The sequence below is a fragment of the Lemur catta genome, chromosome 5 (genome assembly GCF_020740605.2).
Source record: "Lemur catta isolate mLemCat1 chromosome 5, mLemCat1.pri, whole genome shotgun sequence".
NCBI lineage: Eukaryota > Metazoa > Chordata > Mammalia > Primates > Lemuridae > Lemur > Lemur catta.
The window spans coordinates 64883699-64902304 of record NC_059132.1 but is presented as its reverse complement, the minus strand read 5'-3'; the positions used below and the strand labels follow the sequence as shown (position 1 = coordinate 64902304).

General features: G+C 40.1%; 2 non-coding genes across 2 annotated transcripts; one reads left to right on the top strand and one right to left on the bottom strand.

Moving 5' to 3' along the window:
* Positions 1-4926: 4926 nt before the first annotated feature.
* Positions 4927-5032, top strand: TRNAL-CAA. The gene is made up of 2 exons: positions 4927-4964; positions 4987-5032. It is a non-coding gene; the product is annotated as a tRNA-Leu (tRNA).
* Positions 5033-10861: 5829 nt separating this feature from the next.
* TRNAR-CCG lies at positions 10862-10934 on the bottom strand. The gene has a single exon. It is a non-coding gene; the product is annotated as a tRNA-Arg (tRNA).
* Positions 10935-18606: the final 7672 nt, after the last annotated feature.

The window sequence follows — 18606 nt, the reverse complement described above, 5'->3', positions numbered from 1 at the left end:
TACTTCCAACTTGAATGGGATGTATCTATAAGAGTAAATCTTAACTATCAATGCTGAATGAAAAAAGCTTCAGAAGAATGAGCTGGGCATGGTGACTTCAGCCTGTAATCCCAGCCACTCAGGAGGCTGAGACCAGCCTGGGCAACATAGTGAGACCCTGTCTCTAAGAAAAAAAGTTTCACAAGACTGTATACCTTATGATAACCCTTTTTATAATATGAACAATGGGATCATGGTTACCTATGGGGTGTGTGGGAGGATGGGGTAGAGGAGGGTATAGGTTGATATGTGTTACTGGTTATCTTCTGCTATGGGTGGTGGGTTCATAGGTATTTATTTAAATTTTTAATTTTAAAAAGCCTGCCATTTTGAATGAGGTTAAATGAATTTGTAAATGACTCTAAATTTACTCATTTGCAGAAAGGTAAGCACCCTTTGGGTTCATTGAATCAGCAATTGGGTCACACAGTTATGGGCCCAGTAGGATTCTTTTGGCTCCTCTCTGTTTCTTTCCTCAGAACATCCGGAAGTTGTTAATTACATATTAGGGCTTCAACAGCTCCTTCCTTAATTGTTTTGTTGCCCCAGGAAAATGTGTGTGTGTGTGTGTGTGTGTGTGTGTGTCTGCACACATGTGCACACATACGTGTCCAGCTGCCAGACACGCAGAGAAGAGCATCTTCCCCAAGAGCAGACAAGGCCTAGAAGAGACAGGTTCAGAGAATAAAGGGAAACTGAACATGACCCCTCCTCTCCACCATGTACAATTAAGTAAGATGAGAGAATTCGACACTATGAAAGTAAGCAAATAGCTGTCAGATGATAAAGGAGAGCCATTCATTAATGCCTTCAGTTATCTGAGATCCAGACCAAAGAGTATAGAGGGCAATCACATCTCCTCCCAGCAAAATAAAAAACAAAACTCAAAAGGTTTTTGGCGTACCAATGGTGGGTGAGTTGCCTCTTAAGAAATGAAAGACATTCTTTGATTCAAATATACAACTAACCAGTGTTGGGTGCCTCAGCTGAACTTGACTCCTGAGGACAATACAAGAGAACATGGCCTCTCTCCTTGGAACAGTTCAAGTCAATTGGGAAGGGCAAAAATAACATGAAAAAGAAGTGGAGCACAACTAAAGACAGTTGGGGAAAAGTAAAACATTGTGTGCTGTAGGAGACTTCTGTGGACCACAGTAATCTGAGAGGAAGCCCAAATGCTAGGTCTGTATTTTTTCTTTAGTGCCCTTTTTCTTAAGGTTCATAAGCTGGTGCCCCCTAGCTCAGTCCTGCTTTGACTTAATTATGTAATTAAATTACTAATTCCTGCACCTTGTTTAACCAAGAAATTCCTCCTATGAGGTTTCTGTGAAGAATAATGAGAAAGCCCAACCAAAGCAATGTTGGTGGGGTTATGGTAGGGAAATTGACTTTGCTAGCATGTCAGTGAAGTAGCTTAGACATCAAAATGTGCAAACAATACTTGTACTTTACAACATTGCCCCAGTTATATTTCCTTTTTCCCTGTTGAAGAGAAAGTAAATTTCTCATGTCTGACTTATTTATTTATTTTTGCATTTGAAGTTCAAATGTAAGCAAGGCATTTGAAGGTAACCTTTTCAAATGCACAGGTCTCTTTACCAGATTCTTCATTCAAAGCGCATACAGAATTTATTTGGATTTGTATGAGATGTGATCCAGTTCAGGGTTTGTGATACACAAGAATGTAATAGGAGAAAAGTGAGAAGATAATTTCTTTTAGTTTAGAAAGACTTCACATTTTCAATCTACATATTTAAAAAAAATTAACATAGATGCTTTTGGCGAGACCAGGGGTGTTTTTTTGTTTTTTTAAGTGATGGGGTCTCGCTTTGTCACCCAGGCTGGAGTGCAGTGGAGTAATCATAGCTCACGGTAGCCTGAAACTCCTGGGCTCAAGCCATCCACCTATCTGAGTCTCCTGAGTTGCTGGAATTACAGATGGAGCTACTGCCCCCGGCAGATTTTTTTTTCTTTCTATATTGCACTGTTCACCATGGAAACCTTTAAGCATACACAAAAATAAAGAAGATAAACAGTGAAACCCCTATATCGTCTCTCAACCAACAACTATCAATTTATGGTCAATCTGATTTCAAAAGTAGCCTCATCTAGTCTAAAGTAAATCCTGGACATGGTGTCAAAAAATCAGATGATTTTATGGAACCTCCCATAAAACAGTCAAGATATTGATTTCAAGGTTGGAAATTAAATCCTGTTTTTTAAAATTGGCATAGGCCACCACTGTCAGCTTGTTTCCTTTTTAGCCTCTTCCTCCCCCTGCACTTACCTTCTTTAAATAATTGGTCGGGCCTTTCAAAATTCCTCTTGTATTAAATAGAAGATGTTTTCATAAAAATGTAGAATGACCTCTGGGGAGTCTTTTTGCACCATAAATATTATTAGTAAATAGTAAAAATATTTACACATTTATTTATACCTCATTTTCTTCCAAAATGGACTTAAAGCTTCCAAATGGACTGTTTAACAGATAAAATCAAGGTAGCAGGAGTTTAATGTGCCATAAACAAAGACAGAATAAGGATGGAACAAAAAATTACCAGGAATAACATAATAAACATATAGCATAATAACATTACAAGGATGTTAAATGTGGGCCACAGTTTCGTTTTAAAAATTGACACTGGAACCTTGTTAACTTTTATAGCTCATAGTTTCCATGAAATGACAATAGAACACATGTTTAAGGAAGTTAATGGGATTCTTGTTATTAATAGTAAAAGGAATTTCTGCTTGGGTTCTTAGTAAATAGAAACTATATCATAAGAGCTTAGTTTTCATAAAATGTCTTACAAATTAATAAGGAAAGATGAATATCAATAAAAATCTGATCAGCAATTTACTGAGGAAGTATAAACATCCTTTAAACACGAATGTTGAACATCACTAATAATCAAATCTGTAAAAAAAATGCCTTAACATTTTTCACCTATTAAAATGTTTTATTGTTTTTATTGTTGTTTGTTGTTTAATCCTGATATCCTGTGTTGGTCAGGTTTTCGGTATCTAAATTACTTCACATCTTTTTAGCAGGCAGTTGGACAGTAAATATTAAAAGCTTTTAAAACTGTATAAACTTTGTTCTAATGATTCCACTGCTAGAAATTTAAGGAAATAATTATGGATGTTTGTAAATATTTGTCTACACAAAGATGGTCTTCATAGCATTGCTCATGAAAGTGAAAAATTAGAACTACTCCAGGGTTCCAACAATATTGGTTTGAAATGGACTATGTGCAGTCATTAAAATTTATGCAAAATAATATTTATGGAAGTTCATAATACTTTCATTTAAAAAGCAAGTTAGCAAAGTATGTACTACACATGACCTTGGGAAAAAATGTATGCCATATGAAAAACTAGAGTAAATATATCAAAATGTTAATAGTAGTTAACCTCTGACTAGTGAGAGTATGGATAAGTTTTATTTTTGACTTATTTGTATTTTCAATAATTTATGTGTACTTTGCAATTAGAAAAAAATTATAAATAATTAAGGGGTTACTGTTGCCATGTTGGAAATCACTTCCTGGATAACTTCCTTCTAATAGAACTATAGCTTATGAAAGGAAACATACCATAGCTCATATCTCGGAGGGAGATTGAGAAACCAGTGTTCATTGTACTTCTCATCTACCCATTTCTCTTTAATTATCAAAAATAGAATATAAAACCAAGGAAGTCTAAGATAGAGCCTACTGAAACTCAAAATTCTCTCTCCATGTGGAAAAGAGGCCTAACATTTGCTTTATAGAAAGAAAAAAGAAACATTTTAATGTTAATGAATAAATAGCTTATTGAGGCAAAATCTAATTAAAATTCCCAAGACTGTATTTCTGCTCTCTGAATACAGTAATTAAAATGGTTGAATTCAAATACATTTTTTAGGCCCCTACCATGTTTGTCAGGCACTGTCCTGGGGGCATTTGGCCACCAAAGGTTATTTTCACACGGTATTCCTGGCCTCTAAGGGCTCTATGTCTAGTTGGAGGGATAATATCTTGCTGTTTAGTTTTAGGGTCCCATTAAAATCTGTGACCTCGGGCCTTCCAGGCCCAGAGCTCAGATTATTGGCACAAGGCTGAGGAACGGCTGGAAAAGTGGGTCATGGGATGTGGTTCTCACCCGCCATCCCCCTTAAAAACTGCCACTGGCAATGGACACCTTGGAGACTTTCAATCGGAAACACCAGAGAGTGACCAGGAAGGTTGGGGGCATGCGTGTCGCTCCTGGGGTTTCTCGGGACCTGGGACAAGTCAGTCCGTCGGGGCAGGAACTGGCCTTGCCCCTGCGGCCCTTACTCCATCAGCTCCCTACGCCGGCTTTCCCGGCAGTCCCCCTGGCTGTCACTTCCGGACCCAGGAGAAACTTTTCAACGAGGCAGTTCTGGGGACAAGAGGAAACGAAATAGAGGGGACAAAAATGGACTGTTCGGTAGTACCAGGGTTTTTTTATTTTGTTAGGGTTTTGTGGTTTTGTTCACCATGTTCAAAAGAACGAAACCCTAGTCCTAGGGGAAGGTTAACCACTATCAAGAATTCAGTAAAGATCAGAGGCTGGAAAGCCGACCCAGCGACCGAGACAAAAAGATGTTCTTCCTTTCTTTCCTTCCTTCCCGAAATCTGGGTAGGCTGGGCACAAGAAATGTGTGCACGCAGAACGTAAGGCCCGTAAGAGACTTGTATCCAGTTTTACGCATAAACATTTTTTCTGCTCCTGAGAAATCTTTTCCTTTTTCAATGCACAGGTGGCTTTCTTTTCTTACCGTTACCAGGCAACCCTGACATCATCGCTTCTGTGTGTACACGTCACAGAAACATTGCTCGCTGATCTCTATTTTAGAGAAAAATCTCTCCCTTTCAGTAGGGTGTCAGGATGGCCGAGTGGTCTAAGGCGCCAGACTCAAGCTTCGCTTCCCCGCGCTGGGGATTCTGGTCTCCAAATGGAGGCGTGGGTTCGAATCCCACTTCTGACACATTGTTTTGCCCCTTTCACTTTTGGAACAAATATATTAAACTTGATCTCAGAAGTACGCGCAAATAACTACCAACCTACACTTTAAAAAATCGACTTTTAAAATTTTCTCACAGGGACTATGAACACTGAAAATAGTAAAAGCGGAAGTATCGCGTTATTTTCAAGAAGCCGCGATATTTGACGCAAAAACGTTCACTCTAGCGGAGATGACTAGAAATTGAGTTCTTTGTCGCATCGGGAGATAATCTGGCAGTCGTGAGGTTGGGGACCCAGGTAGCTCCTTGCCTAGCGGAGCCGGAGGAGACGGGGGAGCTACGGCTGGGTTCCCTTCTCCGCCAGGCCACACACCTTGTTTCAGATCCAAGCCCTCTCCTGGATACTTCCTGTAGCGCTTTGCTACCAGTCCCACAGTCCTCTGGCTCGCGACAGTGCGATGTCTAAAGGAATCTTACACAGATCCTCTGCTCTTCTATTTTCAAAAATCATAGAACTAGTTCTCAAACGTTTCCTTTGTAAATTACACATATGCACACTCGCGTTGGCATCTGATAATTATGACTTTGTTTACCCAGTCAAAATCGAATACCAATTTCACTCCTGAATAAAATATCAAAGCTACGCCTTCTTCTCCCAAAAGTAGTCGCCATCAACAATTTGTGTTCCTTACAGTTCTTTTTTCTCTGCATTCGCATATATCTATTCAGTTATATTTTCTTTTTTACAGAATTGCAGCCGTACGAAGCATAGAGTTCTCTGACATATTTTTTCCTTATATCATGGGCTCTTTCACGTGGAACACTCACTCTTTTTCTTTATAAAGGAAACATTGCAACTCATTACACAGCATGGTTATATTCTACTTCTTTTAACCACTTACTTTTTTACTGAACATTTAGAATATTTCCAATTATCATTATTTAATGAGTGCTTATTATGTGCCAGGAGATGCAGCCTTGGGGGATATGGCTGTAAAAATATGAAATTACAGTTAAAAAATAAAATTTCACCCTTGTGGAGTTTTATTCTAGTTAAATGACTTTGGCTTTGCCTTAGGAACATCACCTTCCAAGATTTCCTTATCTCTTAGGAGAAGAATGTAAATCCTGGATCTTCAGACTAAATGCCTTATGCCAGCTATTATTGAAGATTCATATCTACATAACCTTACATTTCTCTGTGTTTATGACCATTCATGATGGTGTTCTTTTGATTACTGAATTTATCCTAATAGTCGAAATGTGACACTGGGCAGGAGAAAAGACAGCTGGCTTATCTGAATATAGACCTCTCAGAAGACATTCATTGTGGACCAGATCCAATTGTTCCATTTGGGAGGCAACATTCTGAATTCAGTTGGCTGAACCCAAATAATTTCAAGTACAGTACTGCCAAATAGTCCCAGATCCCTGCAGTACTTAAATTAACTGTGGATAGGTTAGATATGAAATGGAATTTCAAAGGTTGTGTAGGGGAAATGAAACTAATTCTCATGGCATTTCTATTATCATCATTATTAAATACATAAAAGTACGGGGCATAATATAACCTGTTTATGTGTAGCCACTGCCCTAATAAGATCTTTTTCAGATAAGTATATCTCTGCAGATTCTGGAAGAAATTATAGATCCTGCTGGAGAACTAGATGAGTTAGAAAAAAAACAGGAAGACAGTATGAGAGGAGATGGTGTTACAGCAAGTGTTACAGCAGGTGCTTCTGAGGACAAACCAAGTGGCACACGGAGAGTTGGAGAATCAAGGTTTATTTGCTGGCGGCCTCAGAGTGGTCTCGCCACCAAATTCTGAGCCCCGTCTACCCAATTTTTCCCACTTTTATTAGATTGGGGTGGTCCCAGGGGTGGGGTCTCAGGTAGCTAATGCACCAGGTAATAGGTTAGTTGATGTGCCAGGTTAATAGGTTAGTATTATGTTGATGAGAGTCTTTCCGAGGGGTGGGAGTCTCAGGTGGCTGATGCACCAGGTAATAGATGGGAGTTTTCCTTATCAGTGGCAGCTGTTTACCCGGGAAATTTCTAGAGAAAAAGAAAGCAAGGATGCTGCCATAAATGACTTTTCATATGACTGTCCATATGAATTTTAAGATCGTAGAGAAGTGATGAAAGTTGTAGCAAAGAAATACTTATGGGAAAAAGAAGTCAGCAATGTGACGAACATGAAAAGTTCTTCACTAAGAAATTAAATCTTATTTAACAGTAGGGAATTCACACTGGAGAGAGCCCATATAAATATAAAGTTTGTGGTAAAACCTTCAGTGAGAGCACCAACCTCTGTCTCCATCAGAGGATCCACACTAGGGAGAATACTTGTAAATGTGATGAGTATAGAACAGCCTTCATTGTGAGCTCCAATCTGATCCTGCATTATAGAATCCATGCTTTACACAGACCCCATGAATGTGATCAATGTGGTAAGATTTTCAAAATTGCAGCTCTGATCTTAGTAAGCATCAAAGGCTTCATACTGGAGAGAAACCCCTAAGGATAATATGTACAATAAGACCTTCAGTCAAAGCTCTGACCTTCTCAAACACCAGAGAATATACATACTAGAGAAGAACCCTAAAAATGTCTTATGTTGAGAAAGCTTTTAATCAGAGCTCACTTCTTTTTAAGAATTGTGGAGTATACATTGAGAGAAACCCTATCACTGCAAAGAATGTGGAAACAACTTTGGTCAGAATGCAGGTCTGACATCATATAAGAGAGTACACATAGCAAAGACCTTATAGAGGTAAAGAGTTTGGGAAAGGCTGAATTGAGAGTTTACTGCTGAATGTGGAAAATTCTTTGCTCAGAATGAAGGTCCAATTTCAAATCAGAAAAGCCATACTGGGGAGAGACCCTATAAATATGATGAAAGTGGAAAAGCCTTCCACAATCAAACCTTTTGCCCATTTTTCACTCAAGTTATTTGGTTTTTTTCTTGTTATTGCTGAGTTGTGGGAGTTTTTTTTAATATATTCTAGATATTAACCACTCATCAGATATAAGATTGCAAATATTTTCTTCCATTCTGTAAGCTGCCTTTTCACTCTGCTGATTGTGTGCTTTGATCCACAGAAGTTTTTAAGTTTGATGTAGTCTCATTTGTCTACTTTTGCTTTTGCTGTCTATTATTTTGGTGTTATATCTGAGAAATTACTGCCAAATACTATGTCATAAAGATTTCCCCTATATTTTCTTCTAGGAGGTTTATACTTTGGAGTCTTAGGTTTTTTGACCCATTTTGAATTAATTTTTTAATATGGTGTAAGTTAAGGGTCTGGTTTCATTCCTTTGCATGTGGATATCCACTTTCTCAACACCATTTGTTTGAAGAGATGTTCTCTTTCTCATTGAGTGGTCTTGGCACCTTTGTTGAAGACCATGTAACCATATACATGAGGGTTTATTTCTGGGCTCTCTGTTTTATTCCATTAGTCTGTATGTCTGTCTTTGTGGTAGTACCACACTATTTTGATTACTGTAGCTTTGTAATATGTTTTGATATCAGGAAGTGTGAGACTTCCAACTTCATTCTTCTTTTTCAAATTGTTTTGACTATTCATTCTTTGGTCAACTTAATTTTTTTTTTCAAAATATCAAGAGGGTACAAATGTTTTTGTAACATGGATTGCTTTTATAATCCTTAAGTTGGGACTTTTAGCGTGTCCATCACTTGAATAGTGTTCATTGTACCCAATGTGTAAGTTTTTACCCCTCCTCCACCCCTCCCTCCTTCTTGATTTCCAATGAAATTTACATCTCTTTGTGCCTGTGTGTGCCCATTAATTAGCTCCCAATTATTACAGAGTACATGTGATCTTTGTTTTTCCATTCCTGAGATACTTCATTTAGGATAATGGTGTCCAGTTTGATCCAAGTTGCTGTAAAAGACATTAATTCATTTCATTTTGTGGCTGAGTAATACTCCATGGTATTTATATATATTTATGTGTGTGTGTATATATATATATGTCTATATATACCACATTTTCTTAATTCACTCATGAATTGATGGGCACTTAGGTTGATTCCACATCTTTGCAATAGTGAATTGTGCTGTGATAAACATTCTAATTCAGGTGTCTTTTTGATAGTGGTTTTGATTTTTGATAATGATGCCAAGTCCATTGAATGGTGAAAGAATACTCTCTTCAACAGATGGCTCTGGGACAACTGGGTATGCACATGCCAAAAAATAAAGTTGAGCCTCTACCTTACATCATATACAAAAATTCATTCAAAATGGATCAATAACTTAAATATAAGAGCTACAGCCTTTAGAAGAAAACTCTTGGAAGAAACACAGAGGAAAATCTTCATGTCCTTGGATTTGGCAATGGATTCTTAGATATGACACCAAAAGCACAGGGAATTTTAAAAAAGATGATAAATGGTACTTAATCAAAATTAAAAACTTTTGTGCATCAAAGGACATCATCCAGAAGGTGAAAAGACAACCTATAGAATTGGAGAAAATATTTACAAAGTATATAACTGATGAGGGTTTAACATCCAGCGTATACAAAAAACCTGATACAACTCAAAAACAAAAAGAAAACCCAATTTAAAAAGTAGACGTAGGGGCCGGGCGCCATGGCTCATGCCTGTAATCCTAGCTCTCTGGGATGTCGAGGCGGGAGGATCTCTTGAGCTCAGGAGTTGGAGACCAGCCTGAGCAAGAGCGAGACCCCGTCTCTACTAAAAATAGAAAGAAATTATCTGGACAACTAAAAATATATAGAAAAAACTAGCCGGGCATAGTGGCGCATGCCTGTAGTCCCAGCTACTCGGGAGGCTGAGGCAGGAGGATCGCTTGAGCCCAGGGGTCTGAGGTTGCTGTGAGCTAGGCTGATGCCACCGCACTCTACCCAGGGCGACAGATCTGTCTCAGAAAAAAAAAAAAAAAAAGTAATTTTAACTCCTTTTTCTGCAAAAAGCGACTAGAGCTCAATTAAAAATGACCAGGACTTTTGCTTATCCATCTCTCACTGCTCTTTCTCTGTAGTAATGTTCACATCCATTTATGACATTTGTCCTCTTGCTTAAACTCAACCTATCATGACTACCCTAATAGAAGTTGCAACAGAGGATAGTTCAGTTTGAGATAAAACCTTTGGTGGTTTCTGCCTTTATTCTTCTTTATGAGATCAGTATTTAGGAGGTGGTGACAGTTATATTTGTGGTAGCTAGTGGAGGACACCAATTTCAAATCATCTTCAGAGCCTCAGTCATAGAGAGTCCTTGTCAGAGATCTCATTCTCAGAAATTTAACTCACCTTTATCCCTTTCAGTTGACTTTTTTGGTAGTGATCCCCACCCCCAAAAATTGTTCAGCAACTTGAACTTTAAGAATACCTGGTGCTTTCAGATTCTCAGTGAGATAAGCAAATGCTATTCCTTTGCCTAAAATATACTCAACCTTCAGCTTAAATAGCATCTCTTCAAGACCTCCAGAAGGACACCACCTAAAGTAGCCCCCTTCCCATATTCTGATTTCATCCCCTTGCTTATTTCTTTCACAGAACTTGAAACAAATGTTTTAGTCTTCTCCCCCCACCTCCCGCCCCCCGTCTCCCGCCCTCGTCCCCCGCCTCCCGCGTTTGCTTGATTTCATCTCTCTGGTCCAGTAGAAAGTAAGCTCCTTGAGGACACGTGCTATTTTTGCCTTGGTCATTTGTAAAGCACTTGTCACACAGCAGGCACACCATATACACACGTTTAAAAAAGAGTTATACCTTTAGGTGTGATCCGGCAGCCAGATTGCAGCAAGAAAAATGCTGCAATTTTTTAAGCATCTTCCAACTCCAAGAATGGAAAAAAACAGACGACCACGAAGGGACTCGAACCCTCAATCTTCTGATCCGGAATCAGACGCCTTATCCATTAGGCCACGCGGCCAACCGACAGAAAGATTTTATCACGTAAGACACAAAGGGAATATAGCGAGGTGGGCGAAGGAGGCTTTTTTAATGTTGATTTTAATAAAAAGTTCCTCGTTTAAAATTAAAATTCACTAACAGTTAAAAAATGTCTGCAGCATCCTCTAAAATTTGCAAAAACTGAGACACATGTCAGAAACGGTGACTGGGAGGGCAGTTAGATAGTTCATCAATGTGAACCCTGCTGAAGTCTTGATTAATGACTCTTAGAGAAGTCGGGTAGGGAGGAAGATGCTCAGCCTGGAGCTGATGCTGCAACCTGTAGGGAAAGCAAGCAAGAGGAGGGAGAGCGCGCACAGATGGTACTTTTGGAGGGTAGGAGTCTGAAAGGAATGAGGGCGCTGCTGGAGGCTGGGCAATAGTGACCAGAAAGCTTCAAAGAGGGTTCTACTGGAAATGCGAGGTTGATGATGCAAGATCACTAAAAAGTGGGTTATTCAGTTCACATTTACTATTTATTTTAAAAGACGGGTGAATGGACGCTGTCCAGCACGTCTTCATGGAGCTCGGTGACTTCCATGCTTGACTTGGAGACTTACCAAGTTTAACCTGGTCTTGACAAGAAGAAAGAAGACATCCAGTAGGTCACTGTGGGTTAGTCCATAGAGCAATAGGTTTTTTTTTGGGGGGGGGGACCACACAGTCACCAAAACTGTGGGTGGGATAATAAAGATGTAAAACGTCCAACTCCAGAAGTAACGCAATAACACTCTTCTATCCATTTACACCATAGTTTTGGCTCCTTGAAAATGACAAGTTCTTCTAAACAATGAATTCAAAGCAAAATTTCTCCCCTCCCAAACCCTATACTCTTTCCCACAAAGAGAGTCTTTTCCAGCAACTTCTATTTTCCCCAGTGTTCTCTTCCGTAGTCTCTTCTTTTGCAGCTAAGACCAAGCTCAAATTATCTCCAAATTGTTCAGTCAACACTTTTAGAGTGCCTACTTTGGGCTTTGACATCTAGCTCAGGGCTGGAACCCATGGACATTGATGAGGAAGAGACCAGGAGTGGGGGGGGGGGGGATGTCCCAAAATGAGCACAAGATTTGGAATAATAATATGAGGGCTTCCTGTCATTCCATACAGGATTACCTAAATTTCTGTGGAGCACAAAAAAGGAATAAAGATGTCCCAATTCATTGTAGAAAGGTAGCTTAATCTTGACTCTAAGAGCTGCAAATATTGCCTAAACATGCAGCAACTATTAATAAAACACAATGTCACCATGAACAAATATGGAGCTAAATGTAAAAATCGAAGAGTATTCTCTACTCAGATTCACATCTTAGTATTAAAGGAAATTCTCACTCTCTTTAAATAAATTGAACACTCTAAGTGTATTTAATGCAACAAACACACAGGGAACTTTAATTAATGGATTCCTCTCCCCTTTTTCAAAGTTTGGTGAATATTTTCAAGTAAAGCAAAATATTTGAAGTTACATGCAACTGTTGAAACTGAATATATTGAAATTACTGAAACTGATTTAAAAAATCCCCTGGAAGATATTTTCTCATCTTTATCATCAGCCTTGGGATTCTCTTACTGTGAAAAGAATATGTAGCTCATCTTTTAATGAATTGAAATCAGACCCACCTGAGGTTTGTGTCACCCTCTTGGACTGCAGAAGGACAGTTGTGACTGATATTATGATTCATGGTCCTAATCCTTCCTCCAAAGAGGCCAGAACAGAGCTAAGAGGTTTATATCCTGAATAGTGATAATATTAGGATCTGAGATCTTTGTGAGTTAAAATTCAATTGCCAGCTTTCTCACAGGGCTCTAATTTTGAAACAAAAAGAATGAGAGTTCATTGAGATTTTTTTTCTCTCCTTTTTCATGCCATCTGGTTAACCTGAGAATGCTAAGCCTTCTAACTTGCTGCCACTCTATTTCTGACTTCCTTTACCTGGTTATCATCCAAAACTATCCTCTACACTTTCTTCTGCTCAGAGAAGAGCAATTCCTAACTGGGTCCGTTTTCCTGCCCTTACTTCTACCCCCTTTTCTGTGTTTACTTTGGCTTCAGTCCCATTCTTTTTTCCACATATACTTTACACCCTGTGTCCACTGCAAAACAGATCCAGAAATATGTGCTTGGTTTCCTCTCTTGCTTTCTGTTCTCTTTTATTCCACTTTTCTCATTTTTACTGTCCTTAGACAATATTAGGTCTGTCTTTGAAGGGGAAAATAATGGAATTCCAGGAGATTTTCAAAGAATCCCCTTTTGAAGTCCAAAAACTTCTGTGCTTTTCACTCTCCCACTGCATCACATGAAGAGAAAGTAAAAACCTTGGTGAGAGAGGGAAGTGTGAATGGAAGTCTGTAGGAACCTGGACACTGAGAGCTCCATATGCTCTTACTGTACTCAAGAGGGTACATAATTCTCATCTCCCTGGCACTTATGTAAGAAGCAGGAGATCATAGAGAAGTCACTTGGGGGAACTCCAGGATGCTTCAAAATGCCTCAATATTTTCAAAACTTGCTGATTACATTTAAAAATGCAGTCAAAACAAAGTTAGAAATAAAAATGCCTGGTGGTAGGTATACAGATCACTGCAGTGGGATTTTGCAGTGGGAGAGACAGATTGGGTTCAACTCTGAAAACAGAATGGGCAAGGAGCAGGGTGGGGGTCAGTGGATAGAAACTTACTAAGAGGAAATATCAGGGGGTAAGGAGGATTGTGGCTAAACCAACCTAACAGGATTCTTGCTGAAGACAGGCCAGGGTGATCAGACATCACCTTGGGAATGGTGGAGCATGAGGAACCAGATCAGATATTGAGGTAATCAGATATAGAGGGAGGGAGGTTCTTGTTAAACTGACTTAGTAGAGTCCTTTGCTAAAACGGGATTTTACAAAGAAGTACACAGATGGGTGCAGGAGAAGATTCAGAAGCCTGACTAAAGTTGGATCAGGCAAAGAATCTTCATCAATTTTCCATGAATTTCATTAATAAATTCCAATCCCTAAATCTCAAAGGTTACTTTTCAATCTGGTACCCAGTTTTCATGGGTACTCTCTCCTATAGACACATAAAAATCAAAATCTATAGATTTGAGTTCTCTGTAGAGTTTAAAATCCATGGATCATAATGCTTGTCAGACATTTCCATGAGACTTTCTCATAAGTATTTTAAATTCTTGTCCAAAACCAAACTTATCTTCATCCCCTTCTGCATACCATCCCACTTCCTGCAAATAAAAATAACCAAAAAAGCATAAATCCTGCTCCTCCTTCTCTACTTACTAGCTTGGTGAAAGGCAACAACATTCACATCATTCAAACTGCTTCTCTCTCTCTCTCTGTGTGTGTGTGTGTGTGTGTGTGTGTGTGTGTGTGTGTTTATTTCCTGAAGACACTCTCCATCTTTCTTGGTCTGCAAATCCATAGAGTATCTAAATGCTGTGGCACCCACCTTCCTTTTCCAGTGCATACAGGTTCTTTCTTTTTTTTTTTTTTTTTTATCCCCAAAGCCTTTGCTAGTATAGACCTTAAGCATTGTTCCACTGATTGTAGGAGCCACCCATTATGCCTTCCTTAGAGTAGAACAGAGAACAGGGTCGATGATTAACAAAATGTTGAACCATTGCCCTCCGATTGTGTAGCAACCCTAGCTTACTCATAGTTCTGCTCTTGAGACTTCTTTCTAGCCAATAACAGTGTGTGAGCAGCACAAGAGCCAGCTGCAAATGCTGTAAAAAGAGTCCCCAGAAGCAAGCCAGGTTTTGACAGCTTTATACCTGGAGAAGAAAGACATAATTTGGGTGCACATGGATCAGATTGAACCCAGGATCCTGGGAGTAAAATGCTGCTTAGATGCCCAAACTCAGAAACTTCATTTTTTTCTGATAATCTTGTAAAATGTATGCATTTGTCTACAGTCTGCCTTTTCTTATTTTTTGCCTTGGATTCCCAACTAGATGTGCTAAAAATAAGCAGGCAAACAGGCAAGCAAGGAAACTAAGTCAGCCTTTCTCCCTGCAGCTGGAACCGACCAAGCCTAAGGAGGCACACCTCTCGCTTGGATACCCAGCACTGCTCCCTGAAAACCACATAGGTTGCCTTCCCGGTACTAGTTTTGAATGGCAGCTATACGTGACCAAAGAACTTCAAACATACACTTTAGGAGATGCATCCATCCAGAAACTCAGTTCAAGTGAGACACTCTTAAAGTCACAAGAGTCTCAGGCAAAACAAGCTGGGTTTTTCCTACAGAGGTTCTGAAATTTGGTCTTAGGATCTCCATCAGCATAATCTGGAAACCTGTTAGAACTGAAAATTCTTGGGCCCCACCTCAGACCTATTAAATTAGAAATTTGGAGGAGGGTGTTTCCAATATATGTTTCAATAGGCCTTTCAGATGATTCTGATGCACCTAAACTTTCCAAATGGCTGACCTAGAAGGATAGACACCTTTTGCTCCCTCATCTTAGAGCAAAGGGCTTTCTGTCTTCTCTAGTACCTGGAGGAAGCATAGGAGTATTGGGGATCTTAAACATGTCCAGATCTGAGCATTCATCTTTAAGGCCCCACCTTGCAGTACACTTCCTCCCACCTCTTCTTCTGTCTCCTGCTCTGGGATTCCCCCTTCCCTTCCAGTCTTTCTCCTCTCCCTGTGTTAATTTTCTCCAGGATCCTTGTTTCAGCTTTTATTGTCACTAGATTTTCAAGCCCAGTGCTTCCCAAACTTGCCTGATTATCAAATGCAACAGAGAAAGATTTAAATAACAAGATTCCCAGGCCCCTTTCCAGAGGTTCTGAAAGCATTCAGCATCTCACTCTCATAGGTAAGGCCTGGAAATTCGTGTTTTTATTGAGCTTTCTTGGGTAATTTTCCACCTTTGGAGATTCCTGCAGTGTCATCCAAAAAGCACTTAAAGGAAGGGGTAGGGGAGAAAAAAATATCTTTCCTTACCCAGTGCTAGGTTCATGGCTGAGACCTCAAAACAAAAGATAGATTAACAAAAGAAAAGCATACAGATTTATTAAATATGAGTTTTAGGTGACACAGGAACCTTCAGAAATGAAGATCCAGAGAAATAAGAATATCTGTGTACAGCAGGTCCTTGAATAACTGTGGTTTCATTCAAAGTTGTAACGCTGATGAGAAAAAAATCGATTTTCTCCAGGACAGTGTCCCTGTGGAGTTGGCACATGCTCCCCAAGTCTGTGTGGGTTTTCTGCAGGGTACTGTGCTTTCCTCCCACATCCCAAAGATGTGCACGTTAGGTTCATTGACATGTCTAAATTGTCTCAGTCTGAGTGAGTGAGTGAGTGACTGTGTGTGTGTGTGTGTTTGTGAGTGCACCCTGGGATGGAAAGGTCTTCTATTCAGGGTGGGTTCCTGCCAGGCTTTCTGAGAAGTGGGGTTAGGCACTAGCCACATACTACCCTGAACTGGAATAAGCAGGAAAATGAAGAATGAATACAAGTTATTGCAAAAAGAAATTCGTGAAGTATACAATAATCATATAAATGCACAATAAACGGTGTGATTCTAAAGCACTCAGCAAGCCTGCCATATTTGTTCTTGTTTTTGAACTGTGTGGTGGTAGGAGGTGCTCCTTACAATTTTCACTTTACATTTATTCCTTCATCTAATCCACTGCCCCTATCACTGCATTCACTCACTGATTCACCAAAAAAATGGGTAAATATAATAATTATCATACTTGATTTTATTAATTTTCTTAAATGTATGTGTAGCTCACACTTATTTCGATGTTTAATATTAGACGTGTTTGGAGTCTGTAATCCCAGCGCTTTGGGTGAATCGTTTGAGGCCAGGAGTTTGAGACCAGCCTGGGCAATATAGCGAGACCTGGTCTCTATAAAAAATAGAAAAATTAGCGGGGGCTTGGTGCACCCCTGTAGTGCCAGCTACCCAGGAGGCTGAGACAGTAGGATAGCTTGAGCTTGAGTTCAAGGCTCCGTGAGCTATGACAGTGCCACTGCATGGGTGATAGGGCGAGACCTTGTTTTAAAAAAAAAAAAAAAGTGTTTGGAGTCTTTATTTAGAAATTTGGTAGTGGTGTTTTTTTTGTTTTTTGTTTTTTTTTGACAGAGTCTTACTCTATTGCCTGGACTAGAGTGCCATGGCGTCAGCCTAGCTCGCAGCAACCTCACACTCCTGGACTCAAGCGATCCTTCTACCTCAGGGTAGTGTTTTTCTATGACCACAAATATGCCATAGGAAATTAACTCTTGTTTATATCAATTAGTCAATGATAAAATTGGTTTCGTTATAAGTCATTTCGCTTAAAGTAGTAGTTCCAAGACCCAATCAATAACATTGCGGACTTACTGTATTTTTGTGCTTAAATTCGATAAAGTGGATAGTACTGCAGAAGTATAATTGCACAAAAGAGGGTGTGATCTAATGGTAACAAACTGGGAGAAACTTAGTAAAGCCGGTTTTGTTCAGATTCTTCTTGGCATCTGCATCTTCATTCCTTTCCTCCAGGCATTGGGAAGACCCCTCTCTGAAGTGAAGGTCTTATGATCTACTTTAAGGGGAAGATCAGCTAGCGCTTATGTCCTGCTGCTGGAGAGAAGGGGACCAGAGAAGGTCAGAGTGATCTGTCTGCTTCTGCTCTTTTCTCAAATACCACAGTGCCATATTTTGAGGTCGTGCGACTGAACCCAAGGACGCCTTTGTCCCGTTAATCTTTGGGTCTGAGATTCGCCTGTGACCCATGCATTGTACGTTTGCAGTCGGCCATTCGCCATGTCTGTCCACCGGTAGCTGCATAGGGCAGCTGGGTTTTGACTGGTCTGCAGGTCCAGGCCTGGAGCTGGGAAGGAACCATAGGGAAGATGGTATTTTCAAGTTTCCAAGAACACCCAGGTCCTTTAGGGGTGAGAGAGAATCAGAAGAAAACTTGGAGAAGGATTTAGGATTTGCTCCCAAAACGAATTTCTGGGTTGACTTTCATACCAAGCTTTGGCGAATGGCAGAAAATGCCTGCCGGTTATACCCAAAAACTCTCCACAAGCGAGGAGGGTTTATACTTTTAATTGGTTTTGCAGATGAAGCCTACCCGTTCAAATGTTTTCCTCCTGCGTACTTTTTATGCAGTGGCGAATTCCGCCCAGAGGGGGGCTACATAAATGCTGGTGCGTTTTTCTCGCTTCTCTCTTCCCAGTGCGCGGCCGGGGCCGGTTCTCCGCTCGGTGGCTGGGCCGGGGACCTGCGGGAGCAGTAACCGCGGCCGCACCAGCCGATCTGCAGTTCCCCTCCTGTCTTCTTTCCCACCTGGACCTAAATCTCCACAGCAGTGTTTAGAGCTCTTTTCTTTTTAGCTTCCTGCATTATATTTGCAGTTTTCTGGCCACCTTTTAAAGCAGAGCGCACCCCATCGCAGACTTTTCACTGAATTGTCCGTCCAGGCGGACTGCTCCCTTATCTGCCCGGCAGGTGGCAGTCGAGCGGGCGTCCGAGAGGGTGACCAGCAGCAAGAGATCCTAGGACCAGAACGGGATATTCGATATAACATTCAGTTTTCTTTCTCCCAGCATAACTGCGAGACAGTCTCCAGTATGAAGAATTTAAAAAAATGAAATATTGTTACAGACGAAAATAATAGTAACAGGTCATAGAAGTGTTTCAACCTACCTTCAGCGTAG